Source organism: Aulonocara stuartgranti (genome assembly GCF_965226115.1).
Source record: "Aulonocara stuartgranti genome assembly, chromosome: 7".
Taxonomy (NCBI): domain Eukaryota; kingdom Metazoa; phylum Chordata; class Actinopteri; order Cichliformes; family Cichlidae; genus Aulonocara; species Aulonocara stuartgranti.
Window position 1 is genome coordinate 17,361,359 of NC_138945.1, and position 20,058 is coordinate 17,381,416.

Consider the following 20,058-nt stretch of genomic DNA (forward strand, 5'->3'; position numbering starts at 1 on the left):
CAGAACAAGAAAACCCAGAAATGTCTGTCATTTCTACCAAAACAATAATTTGAAAACTTTGGCATACACTAGTTTAAATGAGTTAGAATGATTCTGAATGACTGAGGAATATTATACCTCAATCATTCCAAGAGTCAAGCGAGGACGACATAGGAGCTGGTAGCAATCACCTACTGTATGGCTCAATTCGCTGTGAACTGAACAGCAGAAAGCCCATTCTAGCTGCACCGATTGCTCAGCTTTCAAACAGTTTAAACAACATTTGAAAGGTGAAACTGGCCTAGGTTGAACGTACTTGTCCCCCCCTTCATTTAATGATTTGGAGTTGTTTGCTCTTATCTAGAGTAAACACACTTGCATGCCTTGGTGTTTTGGAGAGCGGCCGGGTAAAGGTTAACTTACAAAGCCGGGGCAAAGCTGGGAGACTAAACACTCGGGGGATTTCCTCATTCCTCTGGTCTAGGCCGCGATAATATCATACCTTATTGGTTTGTTTGGAGATATAAATAAATAATAAAATGTGGGACAAGGAAAAGGAAGTTGTACCCATTGAAGCTCATTTGTAATCACAGTAGCACGAGAAGGACGGATCCGGAAAATTCTAATGAATCTTCATTATTCATTGGAGGGGAAAACATTCTGAACAATGATCCTCTGTATTCGGTGAGTCATCTGACTGCACAGGTTTTTGGGTTTTTTTAGCATTCTGAATATTTATAATTGAATTACGATGTACAGAGAAGGCGTATTTGCATCTGTCTGTCCGATGCCGTTTTGCAACGAAAAATCCACGTAGACTCGTGCCAGCGAGCATGTTGGCGGATATGTGCAAGGTCAGGAGCTGACTGCAGCGACCAACAATGCAAAGGGATGAGATCACAAGTGAAGGCAGGGCTGTGTTGGCTAGCTGCCTGCTTTGCAGGTATTCCCTGAGAAGCCTCGCCTCTTTGGTGCTTTTCTTCCCCCACTAACCACTGACCTGCTTAGAGGAGGAACACCTGCATGCACAGAGATAAATACAGAGGGGGAGAGAGAAGACGGAGAAGAAGAAGAGTAAAAATAGTCTGTGGATACAGTACATTCCAGGCAAGCTTCCACAAGTCTGCATGGTGGAGAGACAGAGGTGGATGGAGAAATCTGGAGACATCTTGAAAGATAGGGAGCAGGAAAGATGAGTGCAGATGAAAAGAAAAAGATGGATGGACTAACAAGATAGGAGGCCAAGGAGAGGTGCAGAACACAGTGTAATTCAATGTTATAGAGATAAAGTAGCTCATACTTTCTGGTGGAAGCTTAGTTGAAAGAGTCATTGATGTTTTACTTCAATATTTTAATATGTGGGACTGAAATGGGACTAGAAAGACAGCATATTTCTCCCATATTGGCTTCTCTATACTGGCTCCCAGTCAAATCCAGAATCAAATTTAAAACCCGTCTCCTCACATGCAAGCTCTTAAAGACTTCATAATGCTACATCACTCCAATAGAGCACATCACTCTGAGACTGCAGGCTTACTTGTGGTTTCTAGAGTACTTAAAAGTAGAATGGGAGGCAGAGCTTCAGCTTTCAGATCCCTCGTCTGTGGAATCAGCTCCCAGTTTGGATTAGAGAGGCAGACACCCTGTCTATTTGTAAGAAATAAATTAAAAGCTTTCCTTTCACACATTCATTACTTCTACAGTAGTCCTAGGTTGCTCTGGGCTTCCCATGATGCACTGAGTCTTTCTTCTCCACCTCTTTTCACTTTCTGTGTTCAGACACACTCTGCAATTAATCATTAGTTATTATTAATCTCTGGCTCTCTTTGACAGTGTGTCTTTTTTTCTCTCTCCTTCCTCTTACCCCCATTTCCTCACAGCAGACAGCTGCCCCTCCCTTAGCCTTGTTCTGTTCCCCCCCTGTTAAAAATGTTTTTTTTCCTTCCCAATATCGCCAAGTGCTTGCTCATACAGCAGGGGGGCCCTCTAACAGTTGGGGTTTTCTCTGTACTGTTGTAGGGTCTTTACCTTACAACAAAAATAAAATTACATTGCAAACTGGATTATTTGCCTTCAAATGCTCAGATTTGCATGTCTTGTTTTGATATGTCTGTGTATTTTTAAAAGTGGGAGGAAAAAAGATTAGCTGTGCTGCAGGCCTAATGGAGATCACGACAACTAAATACCAATATTAGATTTAGATAAATTGGATTTAGAAGATTTTTGCATCATGTCATAAAGAACCTTGACAAATCAATTAGTCAAATAAAAGACTGCATTGTCTTGCCCCCCCCCCCGAGTCTTAAATTCAAGTAATTTCCTGAAAGAATAAAACTGCAGGTCCCTCCCACCATCACCACCACACACCCCAACCAAATATCAGACAGTATTTTCAGACACACAGTACTAAAACTGTTAGTATGTACAGACACAGGGCATAATAACACTAATAACTGCTGACTAATAACACCAATGGCTGCGTGAAGTCATGCACATACTGTATTTCCCTTTGGCTTCACAACATACACTAGCAAGATAAATGACTTGCACTGGATCTTTTCGCTGAATTTGTTGATAGTAAATGATACACAGAATATTAGTCTTATCTAAACACTAAACCCTATCTGGAGGTTTTATCTGCATCATCCACTCCCTATTCTAGAGTCAACAACAGTTAATAAGCGCACCACATACCCTGTGTGTGTTTCGGGAGTGCGTGTAAATCCCTCGTCACTGTGATGTCAATGTCCAAATGTAGTCAGAGGGGAACAAAAATCAATGTGTTTTCGTCAGTTTTGGCTAAAGCGCTGTTAAGACATGAAGGTAATTCAAAGACAGTGTCTCCCTCTCCTGCAGACATAGGCACAGGAAGAGAAAGGAAAAGGTACAAGGTGGTATTACAATTCCCAGCCTTGGCTTCTTTATTCATTTCCCCGTGTACAGCTTGCCTTCCATTTCATTTCTGCAAAGCAGCTTACTGCTGAGAAACAGACGCACAAACAGAACCGAGACGCAGCATTAACATCAGCGGCAGTGTGTTTGTTTGGGTAGAAGAAATACATAAAGACATAGATTTTAAAAAAAAAAAAGCATGAGAGCAGACGCACAGAAAGAGACCTGTAGGTCTGATGCTTGAGAGCTCTCCTCTCCCGTTGTTCCTATTGACTTTGCACTGTGGCCTTCGGGGCACGAGAGCGCATGAGTGATTGAATTATTGACAATGCGCAACATTGCCTCATCACGAGCATATGTTCCTCTTTCATCTCCTCCCAGGCAAAGTCGAGGAGATGCAGAATAATGTTGCCGAACGCCTTTCATTCACCCCAGTCTGCCATCTTTCATTCACAGCGGTGAGCACTGACGGGAGCAATACACCAGCCTCCCATTTGCTGATGTGCACCAGGAGTGACAACGCACTTAACTCACTGAACGAACAAGCCGTCTGAAATGGGACAGTTTTGTTGGGGTTTTTTGCAAGGCCACATCGTCTCTCTTATTTTTAAGCCCCAGATCCTTTTCAGATTAATCACTTTGACTAAAACAAGGCTAAATGCTATGTACTTTATATTTAAAAAAAATGGATGCACTTTAAGCATGTTACGCTGTTTAGATGCCAGTTCTAGACACTTTAGGAAAGCTGTACTCATAACAGTTGTTATGACCACCTGTCTAATACTGTGTTGGTTCCCCTTTTGCTGCCAAAACAGCGCTGACCCATCGATACATGGACTCCACTAGACCCCTGAAGGTGTGCTGTGGTATCTGGCACCAAGATGTTAGCAACAGATCCAACTCCTGTAAGTCGAGGATGGGCCACCATGGATCTTTGGCCAAGTCAACACCTCAAACTCATTCCTGGTCTGCAGCAGTGCTTCGGTAAATGGTACGTGTCAAACTAGCATCAATATAGATGGCAAGTTTTCCCAGCAGAACATTGCCCAAAGCATCACAGCTCCTCCTTGGGTTTTCCTTCTTCCCATATTGGATCCGGATACTAGGCGTTTCCCCAGGTAAGTGATGCACTTGCACCTGGTCATCCCCATGTGATGTAAAAGAAATCATGAAAATGTCATCAGACCAGGCCACCTTCTTCAATTGCTTTGTGGTTCAGTGCTGTAAGGATTATTCTAATTTTATTGTGTTTTGGACATTTTCTGTGCGTTATTCTAGTTTCACTATTGCCAAAATCACACTGGGTCATGATGTCATCAGTGAGCGCGAGTGAGTAGTAGAAACTCACGTGTGAGAAGAGAAAATGTATGTTAACTATGGCGTGCTACGCTTCAGTGTAAGCTCCACAACTGAACTGAAGCTATTAAAATGGACAAAAGGACGATGGAGTCGTGTCTCAACGTGGACAGAGGTCGGGCACCCTGACTGGTGTGCGACGAAGCAGCCTCATACACAACAAACTGTACTCTGTATTCTGACACCTTTCTATAAGAACCAGAATGAACCTTTTCAGCAATCTGAGCTACAGTAGCTCGTCTCTTGTATCGGGCTGCACAGACAAGCCTTCGCTACCCACGTGCATCAGTGAGCCTAAGCCACCCATGACCCTGTTAGTGGTTCACCACTGTTCCTTCCCCACACGAGCTTCAGTGGAGATGTTCTGACCCCGTCATCTACAGTAGCCATCACAATTTGGACCTCGTCAGACTTGCTCAAATCCTTATGCTCGCCCCTTTTTTTCCTGCTTCTAACACATCAACTCTGAGCGCAAAATGTTTACAGGTTCCCTAAAATATCCCACCCAGTAACAGTTTCCATGATGAAAAGATGATCAGTGTTATTCACTTCACCTGTCAAGAGTCACTATGTTATGTCTGATCGGTGTATACTAAAATCCCAAACAGCTTTGTTGATATACATTTTTGAAATGCTCTTTAATAACCAAACTCATTTTTCAAATTTCAGAAAAAGATAAAAAGAACTCAAATCTGGAGATTTGAGGCTTTGTGGAAAGTAACGTTACACACTGAAACACTAAGATTACTATTTACATTTATGGACAGTGTGAACAAACACCTGCCCCTACCATGTCGGTGACCAAATGCGTTTCCCTCCCCCATTTCTAAACCAGCGGTGGTCCAAACCTCTTGACCCCGCTCCCATTCGAGCAGTAGCCCCAGGTTGTAGCGCTATATTCCTGCCCGCCCCCCCACCATACATGTGTCTGATCGAATGCTCTGCTCCACTTCATCAGCTCTTAGTGAATCAATGGACATCACAAAGACAATCTGCACTATGATAGAGTGCTTACACAGCGACAGAGCGCTTTGAAAACTATATAAAGAGACAGGAAGCAAAAATGGAAAGATACTGAAACTGGAAAGACGTTTCAATCACAGACATTTTATACATGTATCATAATTGAGGGGGTAGTAACTGCTGCATCTGGATGTTAGCAGTTACTCCCCCTTGAATTATTTTGATCCTATTTTTATTCAGTCCAGGAGAAAATTTTAAGAGCAACAGTCTGGCAGGTGAATGAACATTGCATAAGAGGTTTAGTCACCCAGAATTAACTAGTGTGCAAAATACCGGGGCATAAACAATTGCTCAGTGTCTCTCCTTCTATGTTTTGTCATTTCAGTCATTCTATTTTCTTCCTCCATTTTCCCTCTGTTGTATTTCCCCCCTAATTATCAGCATGTCATATTTGTCAATCGCTTCCTTTTTGCTCTAATTAAACATTTAAAGCTGTAAAAATAAAATCTGATTTTCTCACACTTCCATCCCTCATACGACTCCGAACTTGCGTCTGAAGGCAGTAAGCGAACGGGCAATCATATGCGCAGAAACATTTGCACATGAATGGAAGCAGATACAGCACCTCAGGCTAGGAGGGAAAAAAACATTTAAAAGGAGGATCCTACTGTTACTGCATACAAACATTGACTGTCCCGCACAATATGTAGAAGTCAAGCTCGGCTTTGTTCCGGAGCGCTCGAGAGCAGGCGACAATCAACAAGAGCCACCAGCTGAGCTCTCACGCTGAAGCGTATCTGCACACCACAGTAAACAAGCAAACTAATCATCGGCCATCAATTTGCGTGTTTTCTAAACCGGGTGGGTGGCTTTCTCCTAAGGAGCAATCTCCTCGGAGGAGAATAAATGATGAGCTGCTTCCTGCTCCCCACCAGAAGCTCTTTAACGTAGCTCTTCTTGTATAATGTGGCAGGGAAGTTTGGGTGTGTGGAACAATTACAGACGGCTTGAGGATTTTATCTGTTGTCATGATACACTTATAGAATGACACGCTCGGCAAACTGGATTAAACCATATTTTGATTCAAAGCTATGTTTGGTGCATCAACTGGATTACGCATTTATGGAAGAATCAAACATATCATCCTAACTGTAAACAAATCTGAGATAGCAAGCACAATAACTTGTAGTGCCTGAATCACATTTTATGACATGTTATCAAGCCTTAGATGAAGTGATTGCCAACCACTTGCACGGCCATTGCAATGTTGCAACAACACAGGGAAAAAAAAGAAGCTTTTGCTCTGTGGAATTCGCAGACTCTCCTGTCACACACCTCTCCGACTGCTAATTGCCTCCAGCATGGGACTTGGACTGAGAGCTGCCGGCCAAAACTGGCAGGCTGACCTCACATCGTGGCCCAGTCATCTGATTCGCGTTAGCTGGCTGCCCTCTGTCACACAGGCCGGCTTTGTGTGATGGTACCACAATTAGGATGTGGAAAGCACTCCCAAACAACTGCCACAAAAAAACAAAGCAAAAAAAGAACATCTTCTCATGATCATGTCTGGGGTTCGACATGATCTCACGCATAACAAATGCACTACTTTGAATTGGGAGTTAAAATCCAATTACATAATAATGACTGAGTCCTGAAAGTGCGCAGGGTGCATGTGTGTGTGGCTGTCTGTCTGTGTGTGTGATCATAAGCACCCTCTCTTGCATTATCACCGCTACAGGAAAGGAAAGAAGTAAGAGAACAGCACAGCTGGAGAACCGAGAGGCAGAAGAGCATAAACAGTCTTTAATGAAGCATCTCCATCTAAAAGACCAGAGTCCACCACTTTTCCTTATTCGCCGCCGCACATTCACACCAAGCAAAATAATCTCACAGTTCGTAAACCGACGTGCAAAAAGGGTGGCGAGTGACATGTTTCAAATAAAAGGAGAGAGAGAAAGAGAAAGAAAGAAAAGCAGGATAACACTCACCCGGCATTGTTAGAATCTCACAGAGCAATCGAAGGCAGGCATTGAGAGAGAGAAACCGAGGTTGAGTCAGAACAAGAGAGGAGAAAAAAAAAAGGAGAGAGAGAGAGGCAGAGATAGATGAGGGTAAAGGCGATTTCAGAGCTCCATTTTTTTCTCCCCCCCCCCGATGCGGACCGTCGCCTGCCTCTCCTCTTCCTTACTTGTGGGTTTTCTTCTTCCCTCCTTCTCTCCCCTGACTACATCTCGCTTTCCTCTCGCTGCTGCTTTAAGGCGAGGGGTGGGGAATGAGCGCTACAATGGTCTCTCTCTCTCCTCCTGCCTTTCTCCCACCCTCTCTCCCTCCTCACCCTGCACAGAGCATGTCCTACTTCCTGTGTTGTCTCTGAAATGGGACGCACTCCCTCTTCCTTTTCTGTTTATTTCTTTCACTCCGCATGAACGAATTTAAAGGCGCCCTGACACTTGACTCGGATTTCGGAGTGATGAAGATTTCTCCCCCCTCTCCTCTTCTGCCTGTCCCTCCCCCCTCTCAGCAACTCCCGCTTAACCCCCTCTCTCCTCTGTCAGTGATTGACTGCGCCTCCCGTCTCTGTCTCCTTGCACAGGGAGGAGCCTGCGTGCGATGTGTGAGTGCCTGTATGCGTGGGTGTGGATCACATGTGTGTGTAGTTCAGCCTAGCTTTGCCCTACCCCCTGTGTGGCTCCAGGGGGAGTTTGTATGTGTGCTCTTTGTCCTGTCAACTCTTGTGCGAGGTGTGCCCCTTTCTCTTTAAGCCACTGCTGTTGACCCCCCCACCCGGTGTTGCTGGGACTGAGAGGAGTGAGAAATGTGTGTGGTGCCAACCAGCTCCAGAGTGCCTACAGTGAACTCAGATCAGCTGGAAGACCTAGACTCAGTACTGGAACTCAGACAGATAAACACTGTACATATGTGGCTGAAGCTCAGCTTTGGCAAAGTGACTTGACTGATGGGGGCCAGCCAAAGGGTTGGTAGTAGTGAGGTTGGAAAGTGGGCAGGATGGTTTTGCCATGCTCAATTTAAGCCTGGAATGGTAAGACTGCAAGATGAGAGGAGGTGTGTGTGGGGGGGTTTGCTATTTCTAGAGCTTACACTTTGGCAGAGCTGGCACGAGGGAATAAAGGGCTGGACGGGCGTACTGATAAGGAAGGGCAGCTGTGGAGAGCTGGTTCAGAAAGAGCAACGGCCACTAATCTGCACTCCCCGCACGTCTGCAATGATGTCATCAAATATGACATCACCCTTACCCCTTATACTCCCAGACACATGAGACATACACTTACACACACACACACACACACACACACACACACACACACACACACACACGTGCATTTATAAAGCATATTACTGCACAATAGGGTGTGAAGTAAGATACAGTTCCAGCTCCACACCCTTTCTAAACAAAAGCACTGGAGGCACACTGTTGGCTTTAAAAATCACTCAGTATCTCAGCACCCCATGACCGCTTTCAAGACACGAGCTAACAAGATCTTTCAACTTACAAGATAAAAACAATTCAAATGAAACTCCAAGTTAGTTTAAATCTGCAAATGTTGGGACTTTCCTATGGCAGAGATTCTGTCTACTTTTCTGAATAAGTGCATACATGGTAAATACACTTGGTAAAAAAAAATTAAAAAATACCGTAGATAAACAAAAACAACGACAACGGGTTCTTCGCCACACTTAAATTTAAACAGTTGTAATTAAAATTAAATTATAATTTAGCGTAGCCAGCTGTTGTTTGTGGATTAATTGCTCTTTCTTACAGTGAGAGCAATCTAATCCAGCGATGCTGCAGGAGGGGGGTCATGATGAAACTGCATGCATAGCAGTTAACTGGTGCTGTGCTGCAAATTTTGGTATCCTTCGGATACCAACGAAATACATGGCCATTACTGCCGATACTAAAACCGATACTGATGGTTTTAAGCTGTAAAGACAGCGCATGTAAGGGAGAGCGATCACGATTCATGAGATGAATCATCATTAAGTTCCACATTTTACTGACCACTAAATCACTGTGATTTTTACACCTTTTTGCGTATTCTGAAACTTTGTTGGTGAACTGGAACGTAAACCTGCCTGTCTCTAAAGCACTTAAGGTCAACTTCTGTTGTTTTAATGTGCTGTAGGCTATAAATAAAACAAACATGGCGGTCAACCCAAAAAGGTTCAGACATTTTTCATAGTGCATATTTGTGGTATACGTTTTCATTTCCAAAGGAGAATTGAACACAATTCAGTGGGCTACATACTGAACCGAGAGGACTGAAACAATATTGATCGCTCATCACATTAATATCGATTCAATAACAATACTACCTTTGGTATTGATGCTATTAAAATCTTTGGATCAATTCATACAGCTCTACAGAAAACATGTTTTCATGCATTGTCTTATGCAGAAACATTTTTATGCATTCCCACTTCCTCCAAAAAGAAGCTGATCGGTGATAATTATTCATCAAATTCCTGCTGATTTAAACTATGTAAAAATGTTTTATATAACTGTGGCAGAGTAATTGTAATTCCATGACAGTACGGGCGCTTTTGAAGATCAATCTTTTTTCTTAACTGATCTTAATGAGGCCTTTATTAGGAAGGCTTCTGCGTTTATAACTTCCTCTTAGCGGTGCCTCTGGGCTCCTGTCCATTCGTATATTTTACCGCCTCGCTCTATTATCCTATCAGCTGAAAATCTACACGGCAACTCCTTTCTGGTTCGCTTAATCCAATTAGGTAAGCCTAAAGCTACCACTCCTCTCTCTTCCCACACACAAACCAATCACTATGCTTTTTTATCAGACCAATTAGCTGCACCTCTAACATGCTGATTTAAGCTCCTGCCGCCAACGCCAACATTTAACCGCCACCACCCTCTTCCTCAAGACTCCATTTAGAATCTGAATGATCAAATGAGCTATTTTTCCCCCAGATTGAAACAGATGCACTTTGAACAAATCTTTTTCAAAGGTAGCAGCTGAGTGAGGATGAGAACCAGATTGATAGCTCAAATTGCAAACAGTTCAATCAAAATTAAGTGCTGGGTGGCTAATATATCATCAGCTTTCCCCAAACCAGATATAAACACTTAGCCTTAGAAAATAACGCAGAGTATGAGGATAAAAAAAAAAATCTTTGCAATGCAGCACAGTGCAACGGAATTGCAAACAAAGGCAAAGCAATCGAAAACTATACAGCTTTTCTTTTTTGTTTTCCAATACAAAAAACACGATTTCAGTCCGAGTGTGGGGAGCGGACAACGGAAAGCCGACAGCTTGAATCAGACGCAATCCAGCTTTACAGTAAGAGCACTCCGAAAACAGTTTCTGATGGAGTCTCAGCGTCTCCCTTGCACTTCAATATTTACAGTTCATTACGTTAATATGGTGCATTTCATTGCATCAGCGTGCACCGCACTGCTCATGTCAGTCTAGCAGTTTACAAGTAATTGTAAGCAACTAAAGTAAAAGAGAAAAAAAAAAAGCTGCTTCACTGTGGTTATCTAATACGGCGGTGACAGGTGAGCATTCTGTGAACCTGAAATGCCCATCTGCACTCAAGAGATGGAGCTGTGAGCAGGCAGAGGTGCAAACAGGCTGCTAGGACACTTGGTAGTTAAATTTTTTTTTGTTTCTAACTAGGTCAGACTGCACCATCAGAGCTGAGCTGTTTTTACACCACATATGCCAATCTCCTCTCTTGCTGTCTCTCTTTTGCAGAGTTTAATTCTGTTTGAGCTACGAGACAAATATTGCAGCAAAAGTATTTACCAACTGAGTGTAAAGCATGTCTATTAACAGCAGAAGAATAAAAATGTGCATATTGGTTAAGAGTGTGTGTGTGTATATTTTATATACATATATATATATAAACATATATACACATATATATATACACATATATACACACATATATATACACATATATACACATATACATATATACACACACACATATATACATATATATACATATATACACATATATACATATATACTAGGGGTGCAACGATATTCGTATCGATATTGAACCGTTCGAAACAGTGCTTTCGGTTCGGTACGCATATGTATCGAACAATACAACATTTGTAATTTATTTTATCAATTTTCCTTCTGACGATGCTGTCTGTGTTGAGCGCTCAGTGAATCTGTGTTCGACTACTCCGCCTAGGCTGCACTGTCGAGCGCAGATCCACTGAGCGCTCAACACAGACAGCATAGTCAGAAGGAAGAGCGCAGGGCAAGCTAGCAAGACAGAAGTTAAGCTCTCCTTGCAACAGGCAAATTGAACCTCATTCAGATCTGGCGTTTGGAATTATTTTGGTTTTCATGTGACGTATGACCCTGAAGGTAAGCGAGTCATGGACTAAAGTAAAACAGTATGTTGGATGTGCCATGCAATGCTCAATTACATTGGTGTGAACTAGTGTGTTAGCGCAGTTAGCTCGTTAACGTGTTGGCCGTCTAGCCCCATGCACAGGGCGATCGGTGGTAGCTCGTTAACGGAGATTTGCCGTGTTGTGGCGTTAAGGTCATTTCAACGAGATTAACCTGAAAGCACTAGTGGGAACACAACGAATATGACTGCACATTTACGCCGACATCATCCTAGTGCAAAGACAAGTGGAAGCAGACAAAAAAAAGCAAGCATGCTACTAACTTTAGCCGAGTCATTTAGACAGCTGTTAGCACATGATTCTCCTTATGCTGCTGAGAATATAGCCCAGAAGAAGCGGATAGTATAGCTTTTATTTTGGAAAGAGCCATTTCTCTGTAATAAACTCTCTTTTCCAAAGATGAGTGATTCCTCAATCAGATACAGAGCTTGCAATATCGCTAGCCCGACGTCCTGGAGCTAGCGATTTTTTTCAGATGGGCTACCAAAATCTTTCTCTTCCCTGCCCGTCGGGCTATTGTAGGAAAAATATATGTCAATGCTTTTGCATTCTTTCAGAAATGTAGCTGGGTAATTATGTCATTGGCATCGGTGAGCCACTGTCAATATGTGACATATTGAAGTCGCGTTTGAATTTGCGCTTGTTTTTTTGCTTTCACTTTGCAATCGTGCGAACTGTGTATAGAGAGCGACAGCACTGATCTGTGAGTGATGATAATTTGTGCACCAATTCCTCTGACATCGTCTTATTAATCGTTAGCTTACTATGCAAACATGACAAGTGAAATCTCCCGCAGCAAGCTTAAACATGTGAGAGGTTGATCGCGCAGAGAATCGCTGAGCTTATGTGAGTGAGCGTGTAAAAGCATTTCAGTTCTGCTGAGCCAAATAAGACAGGTCAGGGTGAAGAAGTGACAGCCAAAGAAAAGCTTACCACAAAACGGAGAAGTTATGACAAATCAGACTATAAGGCAAAAAGAAAGTGCAGCTTTATGGTTTCATGGACAAAAGAATTTCTGTGGCTGCAATATGACGAGCTAAATAACCAGGGCTGCACATAAGTGGTCCGCAGGTGCGCATTCGCTGTCAAAATAAAAAACACGCACAAGGGTTAGGGTTAAATTTAAAAACTGTACTTTTGAGTTAAAATATATATTTATAATTTTAATAAATGACAAATTAAAAAGGCATGAACATTTTTTTTGTATCGAAAAAATATCGAACCGTGACACCAAAGTATCGAACCGAACCGAACCGTGAATTTTGTGTATCGTTGCACCCCTAATATATATATATATATACACATTTATGATCCGAAGGGCCAGCTCTGTTCTAGGATGCTCTCTGGACCCAGTGGAGGTGGTGAGTGACAGGAGAACGACGGCTAAGCTGTCATCCCTGATGGACAACATCTCCCACCCCATGCAGCAGACTGTGACAGCACTGAGCAGCTCCTTCAGTGGGAGACTGCGGCACCCACGGTGTGGGACGGAGAGATTTCGCAGGTCTTTCCTCCCCACTGCTGTCAGACTCCATAATAAAGACTTTAACTGATCAAGCACACACATCCATACATATGCAATAATACTAAGTGCAATAATCCTTTCTGTCATCGTTGTATTTTTACTCAGTTGTATATAGTATTTGTATTTGTATTCTATTTTTATCTTATTGTATACTTATTTTATTTTATTCTACTGTATATAGTATTTTATTTTATTCTATTCTGTACAGTTGTGTACTGTATTTATTCTTATTGTATTCTAATTTTTGCCTCATAACTTTTGCACTGTCCACTTCCTGCTGTGACAAAACAAATTTCCCACGTGTGGGACTAATAAAGGTTATCTTATCTTATATATATATACACATATACATATACACACATATATATATATATATATAATAAAAAAAAATAAAAAAAAAGGATAACACAACGTCAGGCACTGTAACCCTGGCTTCATTTCCTTTCTGTCAAGGGGTTTAATGTAGACACACCCATACATAACGACAGTCTGACCTTGATGAAGCTGCGTCTGAAGGAGGCTCAGTGATTGGTGAATAACAAAGCACGCTGGGAGCCCATCAAGCTTCATCAATGGAGAATCAAAGTTTGAAGTGCTTTGGGCACACCAAGGTTTCTGAACGCATTTTATAACACTAAATTTATAAAAAAAAAAAAATTCAAACAGCACTTAGATACGAAAATTACAAAAGATAAAACACATAAAAATGTTGACCCTGTCAAAGAGGCTGATGTTTGAATGGATAAAACGCTGCACAAAGCATGGTTTGAATGACTCAACGATCATCCTAATGTAACACCGTCTGACAAGTAGTGATTCTTTTATCTTTCAGCCCATTTGTTTTGTTTTTTGAACAACTATTATGTCTATTCAGAGCTTTTCAAAAAGGCTAGTTTACCAAGTTTAAATCAAGGTAGCCATTAAAAACACTGACAGGTAAAGTGAATAGCATGAATAAGCTTGTTGAAAACCCCTGTGCTCTGCTGGGAATCCTTGGGCTGACATCTGTAATGCACCTAAATATTTCTGCAGACTGAGCACTGCATCCCGCCATGACAACAGCACTTCACCTCAGCAGGATAACACGTCCTGCCAAATCATGCAAATTGCTCTGGAACGGCTAATATGACCAAGAGAGCAAGAGGAATGATGAGGAATCAAAGTTGTTTTGGTAGGCGACCCACACAAAAGCAGGCAGATGGTTTCTGATGAGGACATAAGGCAGATTTAAGATGGACTGGTTGATCCAAGATTCACAGTAACCAATGGGAAGCTGAGTTTTTTGCGCAATTTACACCTAGGAGAGAAACGGAGCACAAGTTTATCTGACGTCTCTTCCTACAGTTCACTCAGAATTTTGTGTTACTCATGAGATTCTGTAAAATCATGTGTTCATTGCATATATGCGCAGAAAGTGATGCTCTCATAGTGGTACGGATTTATATCAGTTCTTAATAAATAACTGAAAAGCCTGTGGCCAGCTTAACCTAAAGAGAGGAAGGAATTAATCAGTAAATGAATGCTTGCATGTGCACTGAGCAGTCTTTTAAGCGGGATGTGCAGAGCGCTGCTTTGATGGGGCCCTCGGTATTCTTGTCACGCCCAAGGCACTATCCATTACAGCTCATTACCCGGGGAGAGAATAAAAGAGAGTAGAGACCCTTGGTCATGCTTGCCTGAGCTCACAGAAGACCCAGCAGGGTTAAACATCAACCAAGCCACGAAAACCCACCAGCTGGGCAGGTGTCAACAACACAGAATTGTAAACACCACAAGAATTGCTCTTGGGATGACTCGATGAACAATAATAAAGCAACCAACACTTCACAGAAACGTAGCTGAATCTAAATTTGACACATGCCTATCATCATAATGGCACCTTTGTTTTGAAGATCATGGTTTTTCAAACTTGAGCTGCATTGACGTTACACATGAAATCACTCATGCTGCAGGATAGAGAATGTAAAACATCTGCAATAGTGACCTCTCTAAAATCTACTAGGATTCAGATGTTTCAGTTAAAAAAAAATGTGATAGGGAGTGTGGGTTGAAGACGTGGCTTTTTCTATAAATAAAAGATATATAAAGTCTGCTTACTGACAAAGTCTGCTTTTCAAAAGAAAGCTCTGCTGGTGTGGACCATTCACCTATAACAGCTTCCACAGAACCTTAGGAGAACCGTGAGATGACAGATGTGCAGAGCTGGAAATGTTCATGAACCTGCATTTAAATAAACTGTCTGCAAGTGGTGAAAATTCACGACTGTTACTTCACAATGTTACCAAAAAAGTCAAAACACTCGGTGAATACCCACAAATCCGTGTTCTTCTTTCTGCTATAAGTAAAACAAAAAAACAAAAAAAACAAAACAAAAAAAAAAAAAGAATAAGACTGGTGTCTACAGGAAAACCGCTGTCCTCTGAAAAATAAAAATAAAAATAAATAAATCATTGCTCTAAACTCTAAACAGGCAAGATGTTTCACATCACTTATTTCTGTGCACACATGAAACAAAAGTTGACTTTTTGGAAGATGTTATGCTTGGAGAAAAAAACAACAACTATCAAATATGGTGGAATGAGCGCCATGCTCTGTAGCTGCTTTGCTGTCTCACTGCCCGGACACCTTGTTATTACCGACGGAATAATGAATTTAAATGAAACCAAGACATTTTCAAGGAAGAAGACCCTGGCCTAAACCTTGGGAAAGAATGGATAAAATCAACAACTGAATAGTCAAATAATAATAATGAGAAAATTTATGTTTTTGAATGGCCAATTCAAATGCCAAGGCATGACCTGCTAATGGGGGCCCAAAAAGTCTAAAATGCAGGTATGAAAAAGGTGTGCATGATTATTCAGTGTGTTCAGTGTGTTGGACCAGCATTTTTAAAGGCTTTTACATTGATTTGATCTGTGAGAGCACATGGTCTACTGGAAGAGCAGTCCAGTAACCAGCAGCAGCCTCATTCAGAAGATTAAGTTTATCTGAGTTTAAGTAATGAAGGTACTTCGAGAACTCTGTGTACCAGTGTTCTAGCCTTGAATATCAATTGAAAACTTGTTTTGCTAGTCTCTCATTGAAACAGAAAAAAGTAAACCACTTGTGTGTTATACTTTCAAAACTGAATAGCCGTGTCTGTCCTTGAAGCAAATGAAGACGAAGCACCAAAATATCATCGCATGACTCTAAAATTATTAAAATCTCCATTCTATCTTCCGAAAGAAAGAAGTACAATGAAGTCCTGTAATCATCATCAAATGAGAGGCATGACATTTTGAGATACTATTGATGACTTCATTCACTCTGTTTGGGACACAGCTTAATACGGCACAGTGGCGGGTGAAGCCTGCTCTGTAAAGCACATTATTACTCTGCTCCGTTTCATCTGCACCAAATCACGCTGATGCGTTGTAAATTCAGATGGCGAAAAGGGAAGGAAGCCAAAGACAGAAGGAAAAAGACGCAAACTTTCCAGTCTACTTATACCACTGCAACGAACATAATTAAAGCACTGCTGTCGATTCTTCAGATTTGGCAAAAAAATCTGTAACTGAGCATTTGATTGTTGTTGCTACTAAATACATAATTCTCGGTGGTCAGGAACAAATGTAATCGCATGGCAGGATGCTGTAAAAGGACCAAACTTCAGCCAGGAGATAATCCATCCACAATACGAGGTTAGTCATTCATATACTGCTGCATGGGCTGGGCTGTAGTTACATCCTAAGGTTTTAAAAACTGAGCTTAAATAAATGATTAGTTGTAATAAAAGCCGAGGGAGGTCAACAGTGATCACTGACTGTTTTAGGAGCTTTTTGAGATTAAATAGAAGAAAATACAAAACATTAAACATGTTAACAACACAAAAGCCATATTAAACGCAGACTACTTTAGGCCCGGAAGTAGAATTTGTCACGTCATCACTTAACGACCGGATTGGTGCCGGGCTGGATTTAGTGGCTGAAAAACACTATTAAACCAGCCAGGAAGTAAGAGAGGGCCAGAAGGACAAATGAGAGCAATGGGCAATGGGGACAGAAAAAGAAAGAAAAGTGAAAGTCAAAGACAAAGATGGCATATACAAATATGTCAGGGGTTGATAGATGTTCAATGCTGGAAGAGCAAGAGCTGAATGTCAGTGAGTGAGTGAGATGTGAAGAGGGGATAGGAAAAGGAAAAAGGAAGAAAGGGAAGGAGCTCGAGAGAAGGTTGGATATTACAGTCAGACCACTTGGGGAATGTTTACAGAATTTAATAACTCTAAATGTCATCACTTTATTGGATTTATGGATGGATATCTCTCTCCCATTATGCCGCACTCTTTCCATCATCCTCTCTCTCTCTCTCACACTCTCACAGCCCCACCTGCAGTAGCTGCCATTGTTCACACTACTACCGTTTTCTGGAAAAATGACAGGGCACTTGAATCAAGAGATCAAAGGTAAAGCTTCATATCACATTCACAAAACCATCAAATCACCAAGTGCCTTGTTTAAAAGGCAACAAAATATGAGATCATTACATGAATGTCTAAAAGGATTCAAGTGTCCCTGCTATTATATCTTACAGAGCAATAGCATTATAGACCCGATAAATTCCTAAAAATGTAGAAATGCCTGTAATGCAGGGCTGTCAAACATGAGGCCCAGGGGCTAAAATCGGCCTGGCAAAGATCTGGCCTGCTGGAAGGCTTTGGAAAATATGAAGGAGTGCACAGATTTTGAATTTTCAACTAAAATGTTCATAGGATTTGCAGATTTTTCTGTTGGTAAATACTCTACCTGCACTGCCATTCATACTACACCTTTATGTGGCCTACAATATAAAATTAGTTTGACATCCCTGCTCCCATGAGTTGAATAAAAGTGTGTGGTAAACACAAATTAAATATGTCATTTTATTTATTTATTCATTTCTTCCGAGATATTCAAAGCTTTCTAGAGTCAAATGTGTGGTTGTCTGTCAAACAGCTAAAGCTTGGCTTGAATTGGGCCACGCAACAGGACAATAATCCCAAACACACACACAAATGTATAACAGAATCGCTGACAAAAGAAAAGAATCAAGGTCTTGTAAAGTCCAGACCTCAACCTGACTGAAATGGTGTGGTAGAAGGGATGTTGTAAAGAAGAGTAGTCCAAAATCCCTCCATGATGACTGATAAAGTAACACAGAAAACAATTACTTCAAGTTATTGCTGCTAAAGACAGTTCTACAAGCTATCGATTGATTAAGCATGCAATCCGATTGTTCAGTGATGACGCGATGAATCCTACTTCCGGGTCTAAAGTAGTCTGCGTTTAATATGGCTTTTGTGTTGTTAACATGTTTAATTTTATGTATTTTCTTCTATTTAATCTCAAAAAGCTCCTAAAACAGTCAGTGATCACTGTTGACCTCCCTCGGCTTTTATTACCACTAATCATTTATTTAAGCTCAGTTTTTCAAACCTTAGGCAAGGCAAGGCAAGGCAAGTTTATTTGTATAGCACAATTCAACAACAAGGTGATTCAAAGTGCTTTACAGAGACATTAGAAACAAGAACAAATAAAAAGCATGATTTAAAATTGATTAAAACAAGCAAATAAACTAACTAATTAACAAACAAACAAACAAACAAACAAACAAAACAGTATATAAAATCAAAACAGATAAAATCAGAACAGTAGATAAAATCAGTAGTTAAATGTAAGTTTTGAAATTTAAGCTTAAAAGTGTGGATTTGGTGCTTTATTCAAATGCAGCTGAGAACAGGTGAGTCTTCAACCTGGATTTAAATAAACTGAGTGTTTCAGCTGATCTGAGGCTTTCTGGGAGTTTGTTCCAGATATAAGGAGCATAAAAGCTGAATGCAGCTTCTCCGTGTCTGGTTCTGACTCTGGGAACTGATAAAAGACCGGATCCAGATGACCTGAGGGATCTGGAAGGTTCATACTGGGTCAGGAGGTCATTGATGTATTTTGGTCCTAAACCATTCAGAGCTTTATAGACCAGCATCAGAACTTTAAAGTCTATCCTCTGACGGACAGGCAGCCAGTGTAAAGACCTCAGAGCTGGACTGATGTGGTCCACTTTTTTGGTCTTAGTGAGGACTCGAGCAGCAGAGTTCTGAATGAGCTGTAGTTGTCTGACTGATTTTTTAGGTAGACCTGTAAAGATGCTGTTACAGTAATCAAGCCTACTAAAGATGAATGCATGGACTAGTTTTTCCAGGTCCTGTTGAGACATCAGATCTTTTATCCTTGAAATATTCTTGAGGTGATAGTAAGCTGACTTTGTTATTGTCTTATTAATGTGTTTTTCTAAGTTTAGGTCTGCATCCATCACTACACCCAAATTTCTCGCCTGGTTTGTGGTTTTTAGATGTATAGATTGAAGTTCTCTGGTGACCTGTAATCGTTTTTCTTTGGCGCCAAAGACTATTACCTCAGTTTTGTTTTTGTTTAGCTGGAGAAAATTGTGGCACAACCAGTCATTGATTTCCTCAATGCATTTACCAAGAGCCTGTACAGGGCCTCGGTCTCCTGGTGACATTGTGATATATATTTGTGTGTCATCTGCATAGCTGTGATAGTTTATTTTGTTGTTGTTTATAATCTGTGCCAGTGGGAGCATGTAGATGTTAAACAGAAGGGGTCCCAAGATGGAACCTTGGGGAACTCCACATGTGATACTTGTCTGCTCAGATGTGAAGTTACCTATTGATACAAAGTATTTCCTGTTTTCTAAGTATGTTTTGAACCAGTTTAGTACAGTTCCTGAAAGACCTGCCCAGTTCTCCAGTTGTTTGAGTAATATGTTGTGGTCAACTGTATCAAATGCTGCACTGAGATCCAGTAAAACTAGGACTGACATTTTTCCACTGTCTGTATTCAGACATATGTCATTAAACACTTTGGTCAGAGCGGTTTCAGTGCTGTGGTTCTGT

General features: G+C 41.3%; 1 protein-coding gene across 11 annotated transcripts in view; it reads right to left on the reverse strand.

Annotated features, from left to right (window-relative positions):
• The window catches only part of dab2ipb (DAB2 interacting protein b), a 179,309-nt gene that overhangs the window by 59,897 nt on the left and 99,354 nt on the right, over positions 1-20,058 (reverse strand). Inside the window, exon 1 of one of the 11 annotated variants that reach the window (XM_082542350.1) lies at positions 7,179-7,665. The exons of the other annotated variants lie outside the window; for them this stretch is intronic. The gene's annotated coding sequence lies outside the window, so the exon portion shown is untranslated. Of the gene's footprint in view, positions 1-7,178; positions 7,666-20,058 lie in introns of those variants that run through there. 11 annotated transcript variants of the gene reach the window in all.